Below are 22,081 nucleotides of genomic sequence, written 5' to 3' on the forward strand. Positions count from 1 at the left end.
ACTTCTAGAAATGCTACCTTCACGTACAAATCTATTTTAAAATGTTTTTTTTTTTTTCTCCCCAGTGAGAGTGTAATTACCCTTCTGGTGCTATGTAGTGCATCTTTAACTGACTTTGAAGCATTTGACACAACATCTAAGGCATATCTCAATATGTTATCCAGGCATGTCCTTGCAGTTGAGGGGGCTGGTGTTTTTTCAGACCAGCATAAATTCCTCTTTAGATAAGTGAATCTGTCTGTCTGCTGGAGGGAGGTGCATGTGTTGGAGGTGTGTGTGGGAGGAGGTGTTGAACAATATTAAAATGGAAAAGAGGAGAAGATGGAGTACTTGTTACCAATCTGTGGAGATCTTGTCAAGCTGGAATATGCCTGTGAAGTACATAGACTTTCCATGAGAAGTTGTTGAAGCCCTGCCTACGTGAGTTTGCAAAATATCTATTACATAGCGAGCTTTGTTTAAATTGAAAGTATTATCAAGGTTAGAGCTTCCTGTAAAGATGACAACTTTATCAGCCAACTTGCTCCCTTGGCGTAAGTAAAATCTCTGCTTAACTGTTTTACTATGTCTGTTTTCATTTCTGCTTATCTTTGCTTCTACTTAGCACTCAGTTGTGGTAATCGATTAAGTCTGTTTTCTTCCTGGGACTGAATTTAGATTGCCATTTGCAAGGCAGTTTAGAAGAACAATTGCTTTTTGATACAAGATACATACATCTGTTTTATACAGATTCAAATTTTGCTTGAGATGTTGCATATTTTTCTAAATCTCTATTGTGTCAGAATGTTTTCTAATGTTTGATGTTTTGATTAGCACCTGTTAGGTGTGGTTTGTTCTCTCCTTAAGGGAAAATGGGTGTGCAGCATAGTGTTTTTGTTTTGGTGGGGCTTAGATATGTAGGAGTATGATTGTGTATATTGTGATTTGTTTGGGCTAAAAGGCAAAGCTGAAGCTTTCTTTCTATCTGGCATGGAAAACAGTAAACTATGTGATAAATCTTAGCTCCCAGAGAACTTCTGACTGTTTTCTGAGGTGCAACTCTCAAAGTTATCACTTGCTCATCTTGGAGCTCAAGCCATTCCCTAGTCCTGGCCTTTATTGTCACACAGTTGTGCTGTCAAACTAATCTGCATCAGGTGTGGGCATAAACACCCACTTGAGATGAATGTGAGTACCTGATAAAGATAAGATGGCTGTGGGAGGGCATGCAAAGACAATCTTTTGAAGCAAAAATGATTTATGGATAATATCTAAACAATCATGACACCATGATGTGGGGACCAGGCATTCTGAGTATGGTAATAGGTATTTGAAAACCACTTTTATTGTGTCCTCAAAATGTCAGCCTGGATGTGTAATTGACTGAATGTCTTGAAGATCTGAAGTCTTGGCATCAGTTTGAAACTCTTACAGGAAGCTGCTTTAACACTTTCCACAAAAGTGTGGAACAGGAGGTTATACACGAACACAATGACTTTGGTGTTTGCCATTATCTGTGAGTATGTAGCTCCAAGGACATAATTGTCTTCTAACATCTTAAGTTTCCTCATGCGTTAACTTTTAATATTGTGTAGGTGGAGATTGTCTTGGAATGTATTGCAACTAAAATCTAAGAAAAGTATTTTCAGGATATCATGACTATCTAGTATGGAGCATAAACAAGTTTATATTTTGCGTAAATGGATGAATCAATAGTTGAATGTATTGAGGAAATGCTAGATGGAGGGAGGAAGAAATGAGCTCTCACTTTGGTTACTTAAGAGCAATGAATGCTATTTTAAAGTTCAACTAAGGGGACATTTGGGACTTTTGGATTTCTGGTTTTGTAACAGATGTTGCATTTATGATTTCTTTCTAGAGTGTAACACCTACTTGGGTTTTCCTGCAGAATCCTTCCTTTCTTCTCCTCCCACAGACAGACCCTTACAGTTTCTATGATTCTGTAATATTAAGGTAATGATTTAGGTAGAAAGGGACTTTGGATCATCCAGTTCCAACCCCCTGCCATGGGCAGGGACACCTCCCACTAGATCAGGTTGCTCAAAGCCCTATCCAACCTGGCCTTGAACAGTTGCAGGGATGGGGCATCCACAGCTTCTTTGGGCAACCCGTTCCAGTGCCTCACCACCCTCTGAGTGAAGAATTTCTTCCTTACATCTAATCTAAACCTACCCTCTTTTAGTTTAATATACTAATTTACCCCTTGTCCTGTCGCTACTCTTTCTGACAGAGTCCCTCTCCAGCTTTCCAGTAGACCCTCTTTGGTTCATAGAAGGCCACTGTAAATTATCTCCCTTGAACTGGTGGCCAGCTGTCTTTTGATGCAGTCTGGGATCTGGTCGGCTTTCTGGGCTGTGCAAGCTTGTGTCGTTTTTCATCCATTAGTACCCCCAAGTCCTTCTCTATAGGGCTGCTCTCTATCTACTGGTTACCTAGCCTGTATAGATGGGTGGGATTGCCTTGACTCAGGTGCACAGCCTTGCCCTTGGCCTTGTTGAACCTCATGTTTTTTGCATAGGCCCACCTCTTGAGCCTGTCCAGGTCCCTCTGGATGGCATCCCTTCCCTCCAGCGTGTTGACTGCACCACACAGCTTGGTGTTGTCTGCAAACTTGCTGAAGGTGCACGCAAACCCACTGTCCGTGTCACTGTCAAAGATGTTAAATAGCTCTGGTCTCAGTAGAGACTCCTGAGGAATACCACTAGTCACTGATCTCCACTTGGTCATTGAGCCATTGACCTCGGCTCTGCGTGTGACCATCCAACTAATTCATTATCCACCAAGTAGCCCATCTGTCAAATAATGTCTCTCCAATTCAATTTAGAGACTAGGATATTGTGTGGGACAATGTCAAACGTTTTGCACAAGTCCAGGTAGATGAAGTTGGTTATTCTTCCCTTATCCATCAATGCTGTAACCCTGTTGTAGAAGGCCACCAGATTTGTCAGGCACTGTTTGCCCCTTAGTGAACCATGTCAGGGGCCAGCAATCACTTCTCTATTCTATGTGTGCCTGAGTGTAGTTACCATGAGAATCTTCTCCATGATCTTGCTAGGAATAGATATGAGACTGGCCTGTAGTTCCCTGGGTCTTCCTCTTCTCCCTTTGTAAGAATGGGGGTTGTGTTCCCCTTTTCTAGTCACTGGAAGCTTTGCTGGACTGCAACTGATGGACAGTGGCTTAGGAACTTGCATCCACCGGTTCCCATGAGATCTGCAGATGTATCTCATTAGGTCCCAGAGGACCTTGTTCACCTTCAGGTTCCTTAGACGGTCTCACATCTGATCCTCTCCTACAGCAGGTAGTTCTTCATTCTCTCAGTCTCTGCCTTTATCTTTTGTGACTCCGGCCATGTGGCTAGAGCACTTACCTACGAAGACTGAGGCAAACAAGCTGTTGAGCAACTCAGCCTTCTCTATGCAGGTTGAAGAACTCATTCACGTTCAGCTCATTGCAGGGAAAGTTTATCTTCCTTTGCTGTCCAATGTGCTTGAAGAAACCCTTCTTGTGTCGTTTGATGTATTTAGCCAAATTGAGTTTCAGGTGTGCTTTGGCTTTCTTGATCCTCTCCTTGCACTCCCAGGCCACATCCCTATAATCTTCCCAGTATCTGCACCTCTGCTTCCAGTGCCTATGCATTTTGCTTTTGTGTTTTAGTTTGGCTAAGCGGGTCTTGTCTCAGCCAAGCTGGTCTCCTGATGTCCCTGCCCAGCTTCTTGCATGTTGCAATTGAGAGCTCTTGTGTCCTAAGAAAAATGCCACTTATTTTGGTTTATGAAGACAGTTACCTTTCGGAGGCTGTTTTGGGGATTTGTAAACAGAGTAGAATTTGAAAAATGTATATGTAGAGGCATTGGTCTGTGTCTTGCTTTGTGCGCCAGTTTATCTATTAATTTACAGTAAAAGTTCTTTAATTCTTACCTGGTATGATTTACTTGTATTCCATTAAACCTGCACGTTTATAGTTTTATAGATTTGGGCCAATGATCAACTTGTGTTCCCATACTGAAGCTCTAGGAAAGTACACAGTTAAAACCTTATGTGTTTTTTCCATAAAATAATCTTCAGAACTCTTAAGTAACCATGTTAGATATAAACTGTTCTCCTGTCCTATCCCTTGACAGCTGTCAAATGTGCTAGCAGCAGCAGCATGCAACTATTTAATATCTGCATACAGAAGGTCTCCAGCACAGCTCTGGGGTACAGACTTGGGCTATACCTGCAAATGGTTGTGAGATGGGATGCATCAGAGTCAGGAACAGGGGTCTTGGTGGCATCTGTGTGTGTGTGCCTGTGGTTTTGGGAAGTTAGCTTGTTTTAGGAGTTAAACATGCCAAGTGAGCTGGAGTTGAGAAATAAGTGGTCTAAACCTTGGTGGCAGAACATATGAATTGCTGTGGGGAAAAAGAGAAGAGCCATCCTGTGTGCCACAGTGGTGCAGGTATGAACTTCAGTCTCAGTGTCTACTGTGTAAGAGGTAGGAGTATGTGCAAATTCTTGCAAGATAAGACTTCTTAAAAAGCCTATTAAGGGAAATGGGACAAAGCAGACTGTCTCTTCTTTCACTGCAGTCTATAAAATGCTTCCATGTCTTTCATATATAGAAGCATCCTCCCAGATCATATGGCACTGCTGCTTAGCTCATGTGGGCTCCTGCTACATTTCTCAGTTCAAATTAGTACCAGGTTACCATTCCTTAGACACTTACTGCTGCATTTCCCTAACTGGTTTATCATGACATGTCCAGAGCTTTGTTTCTGTGCATTTGCATCGACTGTTGGTTGAACAGAGTTTTTAAACTGGGAAAGCACTGCAGGGTGACATATTGGTTGCAAGATGAATGCTTTTTTTCCAGGGTGCTGTAACCAGAATATTGCTTGTGTGCACTGCACCTTGGAAGCCAAAAATGGCATAACCTTTCATATTTGTGATTATTGTGAACTTCATTATTGTTTAGCAGCATGGCATTACCAGGCATCTGCAGCTTTAAGCATGTGATATATTGCCCAACATGTACGCTGACTACTTTTCATTTCTCTTTTTGTAGGATGACTTTGAGATTCCTGAATGTGCTGTCAAGTGCTGAAGTATTGAACTAGCTGATTCTTCTGCATTATTTCTGAAGCTTAAAGCTAAAGAGAAGTAGAGGACTAGCATTTCTGTTAGTCTTTTAAGGTAAGATGCAGCTTTTTTTGTTGGAGGGTAAGGGGAGAGAGGGAAGACAATAGATAAATACGGTCCCACACATTGCCTCAGTCCATCTCTTGCTTTATAGTAAACCATACTAACATGACACCTGTATTTTGTATATTAGATTGGACCAGACTGCCAGTATTTGTCAGTTATGACTAAATTCACTGACCCTCAATAGGGTAAAAATAAGATGCAATGAAGAAGTAACTTGACTTCTTTTCCTAGATCACCAGTTCTAGTTTCTTTAAGTGCTTGTATAACTTTCCATTAAAATGTCTTAATGCTTCACCTATATATTAATAAGTTTTAGTAGTGAAAAGATTGTTTTCAGTCTCCTTGAGATGTCAGGTTGAGACGTTCTTCATTGGCAAAAATATGGTTAAGAAAAACTGAAGACTGTAAAAGCCAAACACATCTGTAGCTGAAAAAGTGACCATTCTGCTGTGAGTAGAGGTGCTGCTGGTGTCATTCTTCTCATTAATACCTACCTGCATTTTGCACCCATCTGTTTGGATTCGTATTATCTGCTTTGTGGGAGTGGTGCTGGTTTTTGAGCTGTAGACAGGTACAGACTGGAGCAGCCCAGAGTGTGCCTGCCCAACACCCCGTGCACAGCACAGTCTCCCCTGCCCTGGTCATCTGGGTGACCAGGGACTGACTCCTCCTGAATTAAACATGTGGTAAGCCAAACCTGGAGAGCTAATCGCTCTGTAAAGGGCCTCTTTGCCACTGACTCCTGGATTCCCTCAGGTTTGACAGCTGCTATCTGAAGTGTCCACTGACTCCTATTTCTGTTTACTTTTAGGGCTTGTTACCCTCCACCTCGTTGCATGCTCTACAGTGTGCTGTGGGTTTGTGTGAGTGGGGGATCATCTAGAACTGAACTCATCTCCTGACAAGCAAACATTGAGTCTGCTAAGATTGCAGTTTGAGTGCAGACAGACCCTGGGCCAGCACATTCCAAACCAGCCCTGGGCTCTCACTCATGCTGTTGCTCTTCTGAAGCTCCTCCTTTTCTTGGGGAAAGGCACTGGGAGGTGAATCCAGTCTTTTCTGCTGTCAAAACTGCTTTGTACAGGGAGAAAGCAGACACAACTGCTTCTGGGCCCCAAGGCAGGGCTGTAGCTGGCAGGGAGGAGAAATGCTTAGAAAAAGCTAAATAAGGAAACTTATTATCACTGTTTGTAGGTTTGTCCCAGTTCCTGTGTGGCTGCGTGCCACAGCCCTGTCCTGGCTGTGGAAATGCGTGCCCTCAGCCAAGCACAGCCTTCTGAGCAAAGGAGATGTGGTGGCAGTGGGGACACTGCCAGCTTGCACTGCCCCAACCTGCATACCCCCTGCAGTGGGGCAGGTGTCAATAAATGAGTGTAGTCACAGCGTGGATGTCTGGGGGCACGCGTGGATGGCTGTACAAGGTCCAGGATGGGAGAAGAGGGAAGGAGGCTGTGAGGAAACATGCAGACAGAGGAAGAGTATAAGTGCAGAAAGGCTGGAAAACCCAGAGCGGCCTTGTATCAGCAGTCACGGAACCACAATAGTGATGATTGCTGACTGCCTGGCTACTCCTCAGGAAGGATGGGACAGCACATCGGATCATTAAGACACAGGGTTGTGACCACAGAGCACCCATTTTGTGTACAGATACCTCTGCAATAAAAGGTGATCTGCTGTCTGACATGCTAACATACCTCAGTGCTTGGCCTGTGCGTTGCAAGGCCAGCATCCTGCTGGAGCAGTGTGCTTGGTGGAGATGGCCTGAGCGTGTTTTGTGCATCTCTGAACTCTGCCAGAGTCCACGAGCCAATTAAAAGTTCACTGCTTCAATGACCTACACGGCAATTGCATTTGGTAACATGAGCTGAACAGCAGGCTTCATAAAATTAATTTCCATTTATAAAGCCGAGGTTACTTCACTGGGATTCTGTTTTTTTTTTTCCTTCTTCTTCTTCAGTGCTTTGTCCTGAAGCCTTGATTTAAGCAAGGATTTTACTCCAATCTCCTCAGACTTCAAAATGGCAGTTTTGCTTTTCACAGCATGACTTCAGCCTATTATATAAAGAAAACCTCTGAAGAAAACCTTGTACTCCTGGCAGGTTAAATTACAAATATCCAACAGCTGCTTTCCTTTGAGTTTTCAGCTCTAGGCCTTTATACTTGTGCTTATTCATGGAGAAAACATTTTATAACAAACAGGACTAGATTTCACTTCAACTTAATCTCAGATGATTTCTGCCTGTAGGTCAGAGCGGACAGGTTCTGCTTTCACAGCGATGCAATGTGGAAGCAGCTTCACCAAACTCTGGGGGTTGGTTGCTGTGGCACAGTGTTACAGTGAGATTTAGTCAAGTTTGGACCCTTACTTTCTGAATGATCTGGGCTCACTGGAGCAGTTAAATAACTTTTTCCGCAGTGATTAGTGAAGCTCTGATTAGCTTTTGAGGTCCATGAGATACTTTCATTTGAAAGGGTATCTGCTTTTCCAGAAAGCACACCTCCTGGAGGTAAAGTTAAACTTGCTACACAGTAGTATACAGAATCATTAAGGTTGGAAAAAACCTCCAAAATCATCTGGTCTAACCATCACCCTACCACCACTGTCACACACTAAACCATGTCCCTAAGCACCACGTCCAACCTTTCCTTGAACACCCCCAGGGATGGTGACTCCACCACCTCCCTGGGCAACCCGTCCCAGTGCCTGACTGCTCTTTCTGAGAAGAAATGTCTCCTCATTTCCAACCTGAACCTTCCCTGGTGCAACTTGAGGGCATTCCCTTTAGTCCTATCACTAGTTACCTGTGAGAAGAGGCTGACCCCCAGCTCCCCGCAGCTTGCTTTCAGGTAGCTGTAGAGAGCAATAAGGTCTCTCCCCTGAGCCTCCTCTTCTCCAGACTAAACAACCCCAGTTCCCTCAGCTGCTCCTCACAGGATTTCTGTTCCAGGACCTTCACCAGCTTTGTAGCCGTCCTCTGGACACGCTCCACGGCTCGATGTCCTTGTAGTGAGGGGCCCAAAGCTGAACACAGCACTCGGGGGGCGGCCTCACCAGAGCTGCATACAAGGGGACAATCACCTCCCTGGTCCTGCTGGTTACATTATTCCTGACACCAGCCAGGATGTTGTTGGACGCCTTGGCCACCTGGGCACACTGCCAGCTCATGTTCAGGCAAACATTGACCCACACCCCCAGATCCTTTTCCTCTGCACAGCTTTCCAGCCACTCTGCCCCAAGCCTGTAGCGCTGCATGGGGTTGTTATGGCCAAAGTGCAGGACCCAGCACTTAGCCATGTTGAACCTCATCCCATTGGCCTCTGCCATCAATCCAACCTGTCCAGGTCCCTCTGCAGGGCCTTCCTACCCTCTGGCAGAACAACACTTCCCCTCAGCTCGTCGTCTGCAAACGTACTGAGGGTGCACTCAGTTCCCTCATCCAGATCATCAAAATCATATACTTTCATTAGAAAATTCAACAATTGCAAATCCAAATATCTCACTGATCAGAGTTGATTTTTTTTTCTCTCCATACCTTGACAGTAAATTCAGTCATGTTTTATTTGGCCAGGCTTTCCACTTTACAAGCTTATCAGAAATGTAGCTCAAGTCCTGTTTCTTATGTCCTTCCTGCTCTTAGTTGTGCTCAAACATGCCACAAAGCCATCACACCGCCCAGCTGTGCTGTATTACATCCTTCACCCTCCCACACTGCAAGAAAACTTTTCCAGGCAGGGATATCATCATGTCACACCAGCTACCCAGCAAGATGTGGAGGATCCTGTCTGGAGTGGTGGTTTGCTTTTATAGGAAAGCTGTCACAAACCTCACCCTTACTGATGTTTTTAGAGGGGCGGCACAGTGTTTCTGTTAGAAACAGCAGCAGAAGTTTGCAACGTGGCACAAACCCACCTCCTGGTGGTGCTGTCATCCACGCTGTAGCTGGTTACACCTGACTGCACCCTGGAAGCAGGACCCAGGAGGCTCCTCAGTGACCACTGGAGCAGAGCCCTGGTAAAACTTGGGTGCACGGACCCAGCAGCAGCATCCTCTTGCTGCTGGTGACCAGCTCTTGTGCTCAGTGCTTTAATGCTCATATTTCAGACATACATAACACAACGCGTCTACGTGCCAGGACTGCTGTGACACGAAGAGGTAGGACTGACTGAACATAACTGGATCGTGCCACACCATCTCTTGCTTAACTGTGCCTGCTGGGGAACCCCACCTCCCACTTGTGTACCCGTGCCATAAATGTTGTTAAGGAGACTTCTCTGTGATAACTAGTTCTTTATGCTGATGAAAGCCTTACGTGTGCTTTTCTGATTTATGACTTGTGAAGGATTAAAATATAAATCTATTAATCTTCAGAGCTACCTGAGTGTAAACAAAACCAGTCAAAACCATCTTTTTCTTAGCTCTTTTGTTGTCAGAAGTTGACCCATTCAGCACCTGTCTTTGGATTTTCTGAGAACAGCAATCAATTTCTAATGCTGAAAATAAATTCTTCACTTGCTTCAGATTTTTATCGTAATAAATTCAGAGGATTGAGTTGTTGCATGTAAGTGTATATATATAATCTACTATTTCTTTATAGGTAAGGCATAAGAGCAACTCATTGCTCTTTCTGCTAAATGTACTCTTACTTCTTTAATGGCGATACTTTGTCCACTAAGAGCTGTGGATCTGCATGCTAATAAAACTCACTTTATGCCTTTAAAATGTTTATTCAAAGTGGCCTGGCTGGCTTACAGTAGCTGTGTGGGTGGACTGTCCTTGAATTTTGTAGACTTAATTTAGTACTACACAATACCTAGTGATGGAAAACAGCTATAAATTGTCTGTGCGCAGCCATGCATTATTGATAAAGAGTAGAATAAGCTCCGCAATTTCTTTATTTGATGCTGTTAGTGCAACAGCTGGCTGATTTGTTAGGAGCCCCCCCATCTTTTTGGCAGTAAAATGTCTCTTCATTTTCAGCTTTGAATTTGCTCCTGAATCTTGATTTGTGTGGGTGTGAAAGCTTGTTTTTTTCTAGTGAAAGTAAATCCAATAGAAATGTTTCCACAGAGTAGAAACAAGCTTCATACTTGGGAGAGCTATGAAAACAAGAAGTCTGACTGTGTGCAGAAGACAGGACTCCTTTTTAAATTGTCACAAATAATTAGAAATGGAAAATGGAGCATAAGGTATCGTAGTAGATTTTTTTAACAAGTCCATTAATATACATGATTTGGCACATGCTTAGAGAAAATGCTTTACAGTGAGCTCAGTGTGCTTTGTAATTTCAGTGTTCCTTCAAAGTTTATGAAAAATCTCAACAGCCTTAAATTTGTCAGGCTTTTTTTCTCCTGTTGACACTTACGATGAGTAGTGTCTACAGAACATAATTTGCATATAAAACTGTGCTGTAAACTGAACAGTTCTTTCCCTGTAGTTAAACAAAGGTACAAGAGCTGCTCAACAGACTGGAAATTAAAAATAATAATAATAAAATAAATAAAACTTGCCAGCAAAACTATCAAAGGCTTAGTCTTCCCTACAAATAAAACTGAAGCTTCTTTTTATGCTATAATTTCTGGAATGGTAGCTTCCCACAGATTATTATTCTAATATCACAGAGAGAATGTACATTTTGTGGCAAACAAATATTGTCTTTGACTAGGGGGTTATTTCCCTCTTTATCTGTGTGCATACATATCTTTCAGTAGAAGCATTCCAGACCTCTGTAGATTTTTTTTTTCTTTGCAAAATGTTAGGATAGAAGAAAGTATGAGTGTAGTCGATCTTCATAAGCTATACCGATGTTTATAATGCTTTCCTCTATTCCATGGAGAATGACTATGCATTAGTTTAGCTTTCCATATTTTTAGAGCCTTTTCAGTTAAGAAGTTTTAAATAATGAAGTAATTAAACTGGCTGTGTAGTTTCAATCAGGAGGCAGGAAAAACTAACGGGGAAAGGCCTAACATGATTGACAGAGGTGTGCTGGAGATTTACATTGAGAATAACTCATTCTTCAAAACTTTTTCATTTTCTGATGGAAATTGTGGGGTAAATCAAATACAGTGGCTATGAATGATTAAAATGCAGAAGTTATGAATTCTTATTGACTTTGTAAATCTCTAACTCCTTCACTGCTAATATAAAATCATTTATCTTGAAGGGGTCTTGGGGCTGTGAGGATTTAAACTAAAGCATCAACATCTTGAAATAGACTGTGTTGATGACCAAGGTTATGAATTTTGTGGCTTACTTAGAAAGCTGTTGTTGGAGGGGAACAGGAAGTTTTTCCACAAGTCATCTGATTGGTCTGCGATAATTCACTCAAGGGCTCAAAGAGCCAAATTTTCCAGTAGATGACATGTCTATAATTCAGACATAACGCAGACAACTAAATTTTTTTTGTCCTGGTGGAAAAGGACACCTTTGGTTTGGTTGTACAGATAATACAGGCAATTAGGGACTTGCATGCATATAAAACTTTTTTTTTTTTTTTTTAAGCAAGCGTGAGGCTATTTGTATTGTCATACAGAAGAACAGAGTTCAGCCATATTGTTACAATTCAGACTTAAAGACTTTCTTCCATTGAGATGATTTTGGAGTATAAGCGTGTGTGCGTATACATTTTTTTCCTGAAACAAATATAGTTCAGTAGTGGAATACAATCTTTAAAATTCCTTGTTCCTAATGTTTCTAATTTAGAAGAGCATCTTTCTGTGATAATTAGTGGTTACTGTAATGATACACTGTAAGATAAGGGAACATCAAAGCGCAGTGGGGACTGATTCCCCTCTTCCGCATCTGTGCACTCTCCTCCGGCATGAATGAATTGACTCTGACCTTGTTATTTACTTCCTGGAAGTGAATCAGAAGTAATCTGACAAACACAAAAGAGAGGTAATGCAGTCTGACATTTCTTCATTTCCCTGTACTAACAAAATACTTCTGAATCCAGAAAGGTCAAGTGAATTTCAGAATGGTTTCTAGGTTAAAAATCTGCCATGCAAGTGACCTGAGCTCTCCCAACTTATTTACCCTTGGGAAAGCAGTTGTGGAGGAGGCCTTGACAAGTGGGTGAGAGACCAGATTCATGTGACAGATCTCTGTAGGCCATGCTCAAGACACACGAACAGCTGTAGCAAAGTCTTTCCTATCCCCTGTAAGCTTGGATTTTAAAAATATGAGAGGAAATGGAACAAAATCGGTGTTTCACTAACCCTATACAGCCAGTGTAGGTGTTGTAGGAATAGTCTGTTGAAAAAGGGCCTGAAAATCGATTTAAACAAACAAAAAAAAAAAGGTTCAATTCCCCCACAGGGAGACAGACGGTGAGACTTAGCAGCCAGTGCAAGATGATACAGAGCAATAGGTGAGAATTGAGGCAGGTGGGCTTGGCCCCTGAACAAAAGCTGACAACCTTTGATTACTTTGAGGTGGTACGTCCAGTTCCTTTTCAGCTGCATCAAAATATCAGATATTATGTTTTTTCATTCCAGTATAGGAATTAAGGCAGGGAGGGTGGACAACCTTCTATTTATTTATTTTGAAAGGCACTGAATAAAAATATTCTTTTTGAAAGCACAGAGTATAAGGGCAAAACCTGTAGTCGCATCCATCCCCACCCAGGTGTAGCACCTATTGCTCTGTCTATGACACGTTGCAACATGCCCTAATAGAGAGAAACAAAACTCCTTTCCATTCTCCCTTCTCTTCGTACAAAAAGATGCATAAAACTTGTTTGGGTGGGACAAATTTCAGCGGCCTCTTTCAGGCTTGATCAGTGCTGCAAAACCTGTCTTGGTTATAATATGGAGATGCCTTGTGCTCTGATTGCCTCACTGTTTTAAGCCTGCAGCATGGCAGTCTGTTTCCACATAGCCAGGTGAAACACTGGGTGGGATTAGTGTCGCAGAACGTAGCTCAGCTCCTGTCTACAGTGCAAACACCAGTTCTTCCTGCCAGGTTGCCGGACACAAGATTGTGTCTCACAGGTACATGGGCAAAATCTGTTCTTCTTCTTTTTCTTGTTAAACTGCATTCCCCTCCACTAATTTCAAGGATAATGAATTACATGCTGATTTTAGTGAATTACCATGATAGTAATGCTGTTGCCTGTTCTGAAGGATTCCGCAGTGACAAAAATTGATTCTTAGTGAGGCTGTTTGATAGATTCATTAGATACCTAGCTCAAACTAACTTTCAACTCTGCTAGTAATGGATTTTCTGCAAAACTTGCTGTAAGTGGAGTTATGTCCTTACCTAATTCAATGTCTTGAATCATGATAATTAATCATGCTTTGTCTCTTCAACAAAGCTGTTAAGTCCCTTCCTTTTGCAGAGGGCAGAGCAGTTTTCAGCCCTCTTGTCCCACTAACCATTCTGGCTGATGAGTCTCCTCCAGTTTCCATGATGTGTGGACTGCCAAGGTGCATTACCCATCTGCTATGTATAGCACATATAGCCTCTGGGTGCTTTTCTTTTCTCCTCCTCCTCTTCCCTACTCCCTTTCATGCTGCTCTTAATGAGGTGTGCTGGGATGGCTGCACAGATTTTCCCAGTGTGCATCAATGCAAACATGGCTAAGATATATGCAGTATAAACAAATGTGGTTAGAAATGGCAGAAAATTTGCTGTGTAGATAGAAACTGAGCCATGTTGTTTGGGAGACCAATTGTGTCTCCAACTAATTACAAAATAATTGAATAAGCAGTTACGTGTTGCCTCACTGCAAATTAAGTATCTGAAGCATGATCTGTTTTCTAGTGAAGTTTGCTTTGAAATGGAAAATGAGTAAAGTTTTGGATCCAGCAGGATCCTAAGCTGTTCTTCAAGGTTCCTCACCCATCCCCTTTCTAGTTTAACCCAGGATATTCTTGTGTACGTGGAATATCATGCTATAAAATGCAGACTCTTGTTTGTATCATTTTGTTTATATTTTACTCCAGAAAGGTTTATGTAGTGTGTCTATAAAAAGGCAATGCTGGAAAGTGAAGTTAAAAAATACAAAATAGGTTTTTATGGCTGGAGAATTCTATTTAAAAGGAACATCATGAATGATAGCGCTTAATGTGTTGTGATGTCCAAGGAAGTTTTTCCCTAATAGTTCTGAACTAAGTACAACTCTTCAGGAGTTATCACCTTTACTCCTGAGATGGAGCCTGTGGTTTACTTTGGAGTGAAATCACAAGTGACTTCAGTGAGTTTTGTTCCAGCCTTCACCTCTTGCTTTACTTTGGCCTCAAGTGTTTTGACGTCTTTTGCTGCCACGCTTTCATGAAGCGGCAGCTGATGAGGGACATAACTGCCTCAGTAAAGATGAATTAGTACTGATAAAACGTGCATCTTCCTTGATAACGAAGAGTGCAAAAGGAAAATATGCATGGTGTTGCTTCCCAAATTGCGTAAAGGTCCATATGCTAACAATGCCACGGTCATGCCAGATGGATCTGGGCACAGGCACTTAGTATTTGTTATTGCTGACGGCAACCATCAGTCCTTCGGGGTGTAACACGAGTGCACTTTCTAATAGGATCTTTAAAATGAGCTTGCACAGGTCTTTGGCAAGTCACCATGAGCTTGAGGCTCTGTCTCCTTTCTCCAGTAGCTTCTTTCTCCTGTGGTGTCTCCTGCTCCTGCATTAGTTCCTCTCAGAGGACAGAAGAGGGGAGCCCATGGCTATTGGGGCAGACGAGTGTTTGCACAGCACTATGTGAGTGCTAGAGGCTCAGTGTTAGGAGCAGCTAATAGCTGTTGTGCTTAAAACATTCCTTAAAAACCTCTAAATTAATTCTCTGAAAGGTAAGCAGGTAATGTTGTGTTTTTGATTTTTTTTTTCTAAACTAATTTTCAAACTACTGAACACCTTCAAAAGAGTGGGTGAAAAAAACCACCAACATTTTCAGAGTTGCTGGAGTCTGTCCATGATTCCCAAAGGGAAAAACAGTTCTTGTGCTAAATTCAGAAGGGTGGTAAGACATCTCCTTTTAAATCTGTCCTTAGGGAAGGATGGATTATTACGTGTTCTGGCCAAATTAAATATTGTAGGGAAGAGGGGATGGTGTTTTCTGACAGGTTACTCCTTATTTGTGAGCAGTGCTGGCATCCCAACTTTTTTCTCTGTCACATCACTTCGTGTTAACTGTTCTCTTCGTTTTGCTCCAAATTCTTCAGTATAAAATTAAGTACCAGCTTCCCTCTGTTTTAAGAGGGGGAAGAAAAAGGTGTATTTCAGCAGGATTCTTGACATTTTAAAGAGAAATGGAGAAGGCAGGAGAGTGTGTTTTAAAGTCAGTAATTGATGGAATTTCTATTCAGGGAGGAGTTTGGCTTGTTTGGTGTAACTTGGCTGCAGAAGTATGCATCTTGTTATTTTGTGTGTGTGTGTTTATTTAATGTTTGGCTGTGCATTGTAAGGTGTCTGTAAAATTCCTCTTAGTTGTGGCTGAGGACATTAAGCAGGTAAGTGTGGATTTAAATGCAGAATAATGTGGCTTGGTTGAGGTTGGCTAGCTTGGCTTTTAATTGAAAATAAATAGGAATAAAAATCAGTAATTTGACTAAAGCTTGAATCTCTCTTTGGACGGCACAAGCAACTTTATGTTGAAAAGGAGAGATTGCTGAGGGGTTGTGTCCTTTGCTAGGTATCTGAAACAATTTACGATCTATCATTGGTCATTGAGTAATAGCTTGGATGGTATTGGAAATAAGCTTTCTCTTCAGACACCTAGGAAAACAAAGTGCTCAGAAGTTCAAGGAATCTAGAAGACAAAGCAGTCTTGTGAATACAGAACCTGGGAACATGCATGGGCAATGAATTGTAGTGTGAAGGAGCTGAGAGAGGAAAAAGAGTTTACTTCTGCTGGTTCACTCTGCAGCTTTGAGCACTTCTTTTGTATCAGGTTTGGCCCTCAGAGGATTACCTATCTAACTCATGACAGTCCAGCATTAGCTGTGGTGCTAACCTGTCTGCACAGCACGTTTTTGAATGTGTACCTTAAATAATTATGTGAAGATTTGTGCATGTGCTTTAGAGATGGTTAATTTTTATTTTTTATTTTTATTTTATTTTATTTTATTTTATTTTATTTTATTTTATTTTATTTTATTTTATTTTATTTTATTTTATCTTATTTTATTTTATCTTATTTTATCTTATTTTATCTTATTTTATCTTATTTTATCTTATTTTATCTTATTTTATCTTATTTTATCTTATTTTATCTTATTTTATTTTATCTTATTGGTTTTGGGATTGCTAATATATTGAGCAACAAATGCTCTAAAGCCCAGATTTTGAAAGAAATATCATAAGCTTGTTTCAGCTTCAGAGGCTGACTTTCACATTTCCTGCTGTGTAGGTAATTAGGGGTTGCCTCATATAGTACTACAAAATTTTCTGTTCTTGGGTTGGGCATTTCTGCCAAGACTCATTGTGAGTGATGGTACAGATAATTTAAGTCAGAGATGAGCTGACTACAGCAGTTGTTACCCAGAGAACTCTGTGCCCTGAACCTTAAGTTCCAGTTGCATATGCTCTTCATATATGAATAATGAATATACAGGCAGGACCACATAAAAAGACTTTATAAGAGCCTGTAAAATAAAAAAAAAAGGTGTGAACTGATGATATCAGAGAACGTGCCAAGTCACAATGTTATTCCACTTATGAAGACTTCTTTTTGGTAAGGTTTGTGTTGGTGGTATGGATCATAGTGGAAAACCATCCCTGTTGAAAGGCTGGGGGAATAGCTTTCTGTTTTTCTTTCAGGACTTGAAATAAAAGACGGAGCACACTGAATACCTTAGTAGTAACTGATTTAGAGTTAGTAAGAGATTAAGTTAAGTTAAGAGTTAAGTAAGAGATTAAGTGTCTAAAAGCTAAAAATCTACACAACTTTTTAATACCACGAAACATGAAAGGGGTCACTGCCCTTTCCGGTAACTTTGGGGAAAAATAACCCTGAAGGTCAAAAGTAGTTCCCAGTGCAGTGACACTGTATGCTTAAGATGCAACTTCGCCCCATGTTGCTGGTAAAGTTTGATGTAAAGGGCTTTCTTCCTTGTGCCTCGCTGTGTGGAACACTAATCAGACAAAGCAGGAGAAACAGCTTTATTTCTTGTTTACTGGGAGCTACACAGTTCACCAAAAGTTTAAAAAAAATAAAAGAATAAATAGTGAATCGGATGACCTTGTCTTTTGTATGAGTTACTAGCTGTGGGGAGGATACCTCTTCAGACAGCAATGGCTGTCTTTGATCAGGACAGGGAGGATTTTTTTTTTTAAAGGAGGGGCTGGGAGTGTTTAAAATTTTGAAAGGCATTTGTTTTGTCACCATTTTTTAAATCCCAAATGTAAGTTATGTGAGTTTCTGTGTAGTAATGATGTGGTTAAAGTAGTTTACAGTAGGGAATGTGTTGATATACAGTTAATCTGTACAGCCTACAGCTGTTTTTGTCTCTGTAAACCTCAATAAATACAATGGTTGGAGTGAAAAAATGAATAACTTTGGAAAAGCAAAGAGCTGCAGTGAGTGCACCAGAAACTTGCAATAGACTTTGGTTTGTTGCAGATGGTTTTTGCTGCGTAACTTAGATGATAAAAGTAGAACACCTTTGCTTTTTTTCTTTTTTATTCCTTATTTTTTTTTCTTATTATTTTTTTTCTTAATTTATTTCTCGTATTTTCTCCACTGAGTGCTTTGGAAAGGCCTTGTGATTCAATTTTTATATTGCACCATGGATATTATTACAGCGTCATGTTTTGCCAGTGTTCCCTTTAGAGCAGTGAGAAGTGATGTCCATAAAGTGCATTAACAAATCAGTGAAAGGAACCGTCATTCACAGAGCTGCACTAGTACCATATCGTATCACGCCACATCACAAAGTAGATGGATAAAAGGTTTTAAGCAATCCCCTGTCATTAGCAGTTAGTAGAGGTCTTGCTGCATTGGTCACGCGTGGGTTTGCCCCCTTGCCTTTGTGTCACATTTTTGCTGTGGAGCTCAGCCCACCTCGACACCAATGCTGGGCGCAGGCACTGGGATGATGGCAGTGCAGAAGACAGCTCTTCCAGGGCTTATTCTGTGTTCTTGAACTCATCAGTGATGACCAACAGTTCTATATACTGCCATGCTGACAGCATCCTCGTTACCGGGGTTATAAAACACACACCTTTCTTGAGCACTAGGCTTAAAAACTAAAAGTCCTTGCTTTCTCTGTAAATATTTAGCATACGTTTAGACTCCACTCCTGAAAAAAAGGCAGGGGGAGCGTGAATTTTCAGCTGGGAAGTTTCCTTGTGTAGGTGAGCACTGGGGAGTTGTGCCACGGAGACAAGGAGGGCAGTAGGAATGCACACTTCGTAAAGTGTGCAATGCTACCGCAACACGCTGCTCTGCAGAAAGCTAGCCTGATGGAAGAAAAACATCTCTGCTGTGTTGGTGAAGTGAATCAACTGAGTAAGACTCTGAGCCAGAACCTGTGCAAAAATGAGACAGAACTGCATGGTAATGGCAATTTTTTATTTTTATTTACTTATTTCTGTTCTGACACTCACTGTTTTGTTCTTCACACACAGCAATTCAAGAAAGTGCTGCATGCTGGGTTTCAGAATACAGTTGCAAAAGCCAATTTAACTCTTAGGCAATGGAGAGTGAAATGTAAAATTATCCTGTTTAATTCTAGGAGGCAGAATCTATTCAAGTCCAGAAGCATATTCTTTTAGTGGATAGACCTGCAAGATCCTGTGTTTGTTCTCTTGCTCATTGATTGTAAGCAATAAAAGCTGTTTTCATCAGGCTATTTGTTAATCTCAGGCACCTGTGGCCTGCTTTTGCTCCTACGTGATAAGGAACCATTAGAATCCCTGCAGAGAGTTTTTTGAGCACTTCTGTCTAGGGTACTAATAGCTGTTAATATACCCTAAATGTGATTGTTTTCTCTCTCCTCATGGGAAGCAAGGCATTCTTTTGCTCTTGACTCCAGCATGCTGTGCATATTAAAAATGCGCATGTTTTAAAAGGGAAAATACTGTTTGCCTGCAAACCACTGCTATGTTTCTGTTGCTTAAACTGTGAGTTTATTTTCTGAAGTGGCAAATTTTGCAATTCAGGAGGAGATTTTGGGGGTCACTTCCCAAAGTCCCATGACAGCTTTGCAGAAGAAAGGGGTTGTTACCTGCTATAATGAAGCTTATTTGAAGGACAGAACTTGTGCTCCATGCATGTAGTACGCACTGTCCATTAGGTGGCTCTGTTATGGTATATAGTACATATGTTTTCAACTATGTGCAGGCCGACGTTAAAAGGTGTTAGCTGTATTTGTGTCCTGTCTCACAGCGACAGCAACTCTAGAGGCCAAAACTTCAGACTTTCTTACAAGCCAGAAGCTTTTTTTTTTTTTTTTTGGTGTGTGGGGCAGGATCTTGAGCAGCTCTGCAAATACTGCCCTATCTTCTCTTGCTTCTGTTGTTTACAAGCTGTCTTCTATTACAGTCTCTACAACTGAGATTGTGAGATAACTGGAAGATAGCACTGTTGCCTGTTCCGAGGCACTGGAAGATATGCTGTTCCATTACAAAAACTGTCCTTTCCATAAGAAGCTGAGAAGGTAACTAAAGCACTAAGGAGGATTACAACTCCTTCCTAAGTGGAGGAAGGCTGCTGCAAAACTCAAAACTGCTTTCTTGCTTGCTCTCAAAATTAAAATCTGGTTTGGAAATGAGGCAGCCCTATCCAAAGCAGCAGGTGATATATGTGCCTTTGAATGTGCAGGCATGATGGAGCAACCCATGAGCAGAATAATCCTTCCTATTCCACTCCTTGGGCAATTAATCCTGGAGAATACTGATTACAAATCAAACAGGTGATAATTATCACATGCACTATTACATGCTTTGTCCCTGATGGTTAGGCTGACTTTGTAGAGTGACTGTCCTCTACGCAGAGGGAACGCTGCTGCAGCTGCCTACCACGAGGACATGGGCACTGCCCATGGACTGGGAAGTCTGGGAGAGGGGAGTAAGGTCAAGGCTGAGCCTTATTCCCCCACCACCATCACCCCCAGGGCAGCAATATTGCACAGCCTCAGGCTTTATTTCTATGCATTATGGATCCCTTCCTCAGATTTCATATCTGTGGGAGCCAAGGAGAAGCCTCAAAGCATTGACTTGCCTTGGCCATGTATTGTGCGTGGGACAAGCAACCACTTTTTTGGGGGGCGTGAGAGTGGAGGGAGGCTGGTACAAGCTTCCTGCTGGTTCCTCCTTGTTCCCTCCAGAGTTAGTGGGCACGAGGAGGAGTAGATGGGGGAGTGGGGAGGTGTTTGGCTGGCAAAGAGGTGCAGCAACTCACTTGCATGTGCACAAATGACACTCACTGGGAGAAGAGGTCCTGGAGGAATCAGGGACTTTTCCCTCGTCAGCCATTTGTATCAAATGTCCTTCTGAAGGAAAGTAGGACTGCTGGCTTAGGTTTCTGTAAGAGAGGAGATAAGCTTGAGAAACTGAGATCCTGAGAACCTCTTATCAGTGGCAAACCAGAGACAAGCTACTAGGAAAAGTGTTATTTCTTGTGGTACCTTACCAAAGGACAGTGTGGAGATAACTTCTGTTTCAGCAGACATATAAATCTGTACCGCATCTGGTATGCGATTTTCTGCATCTTCTGAAACAACACATACAGGTGCACACTCTATTTAACACTACCAGAATGGTTTAATTTTTGAAAAGCAGCTTGTACTCTGCCCTCATTTGATACTCTGCATAGGATATGCAGGAGTATAATAGGTTTGCTGTATAGCTTTAGTCATCGCAGGCTGGCACTTGACAACTATTTCACTGGATGGGAGGATTTTTTTTTTGTTATGAAAATTTAGTTGTTTTCTCAGCAGTGTTCTGCTTTATGCTTCAGAGCATTTTCATAAATCTTTCTAAACCTGTCACCAGATGCATATATTTATATAATGTATGAAAGAAACAGAAAACGTTAGGCACACAGTCATCACGGGGGAGTTAGTTTAAAATGTCTACATAGGAAAGATAATTTGGCAGCTTTATTGTACTTGTGTGGGTTGAAAGCCAAGTTTTTTTCTGTTAATATTGCGTTTACTGTAGACTTGGTTCTTAAAGAGAATTATCTGAACAGTGCCGTTCTAGGTTTTGGACAACATCAAGGATAGAAACAGGAGAAATCTCCTTGTACCTGTCTTTGTATTAGCCTTAGCATATGTTTGTGCCTGAGTTTTTAGTAATGAGAAGTTAAAAGTTGCATCCTAGTGTTGTCTCTGAGTGTGTATTGGCATCTTGATGAATTCCATTGGTATCTCTACAGTCTCCTGGTATTTATTCACAGAAGCACAACTAGTTTCCAAGCTAGTAACAAGTTTTGAAACTTGGCTGTAGGGTGTCGGAAGCAGAGCTCACTGCATGCTGAAAGCATTAAAGGCAGTGATATATGGTGGGAAGGTTCCCAGGCTTTCCGAGCCATCTGTATCAGCGCTGCCAGAAATGTTTTTGCTAGTGGGGGGGAAAGTGGGAGTGGGTGGACCTTGGCATTTATTCGTGGACCACTGATGATTACAACCTGGAATTAGGAGGAAATCAGAGGTACACCGTGCTGCTTCCCCTCTGCCAAGGAGCACCTGGGTGGGCTGGGTCCCAGGCTGCTGCTGCAGACATCCCTGGAGTTCCACGAAGCCCCCTCAGCCCCACTGCTCTGTAGTGAAGCTGGCCCCATCATGCTCTCTCAGTACCGCAACTGATTCCTGGTGCCTCCAGAGCTGTGCACAGAAGCAAGCCTTGTGAGCACAGCATTCATTGGTAGTCACTGGGTAATTCCTGGTTCCTCTTCTGTGCCTGCCTGCAGAGTAAGTCTGCAAACCTGACAAGAGGCAGTG

At 41.8% G+C, this 22,081-nt stretch overlaps 1 protein-coding gene across 4 annotated transcripts in view; it reads left to right on the plus strand.

Annotated features, from left to right (window-relative positions):
- The window catches only part of KANK1 (KN motif and ankyrin repeat domains 1), a 127,599-nt gene that overhangs the window by 27,108 nt on the left and 78,410 nt on the right, over positions 1–22,081 (plus strand). For all 4 annotated transcript variants that reach the window (XM_066987889.1, XM_013192146.3, XM_048051706.2 and 1 more), the window contains exon 2: positions 5,048–5,175. The gene's annotated coding sequence lies outside the window, so the exon portion shown is untranslated. The remainder of the gene's footprint in view (positions 1–5,047; positions 5,176–22,081) is intronic.

This window comes from Anser cygnoides, chromosome Z, assembly GCF_040182565.1.
Source record: "Anser cygnoides isolate HZ-2024a breed goose chromosome Z, Taihu_goose_T2T_genome, whole genome shotgun sequence".
NCBI lineage: Eukaryota > Metazoa > Chordata > Aves > Anseriformes > Anatidae > Anser > Anser cygnoides.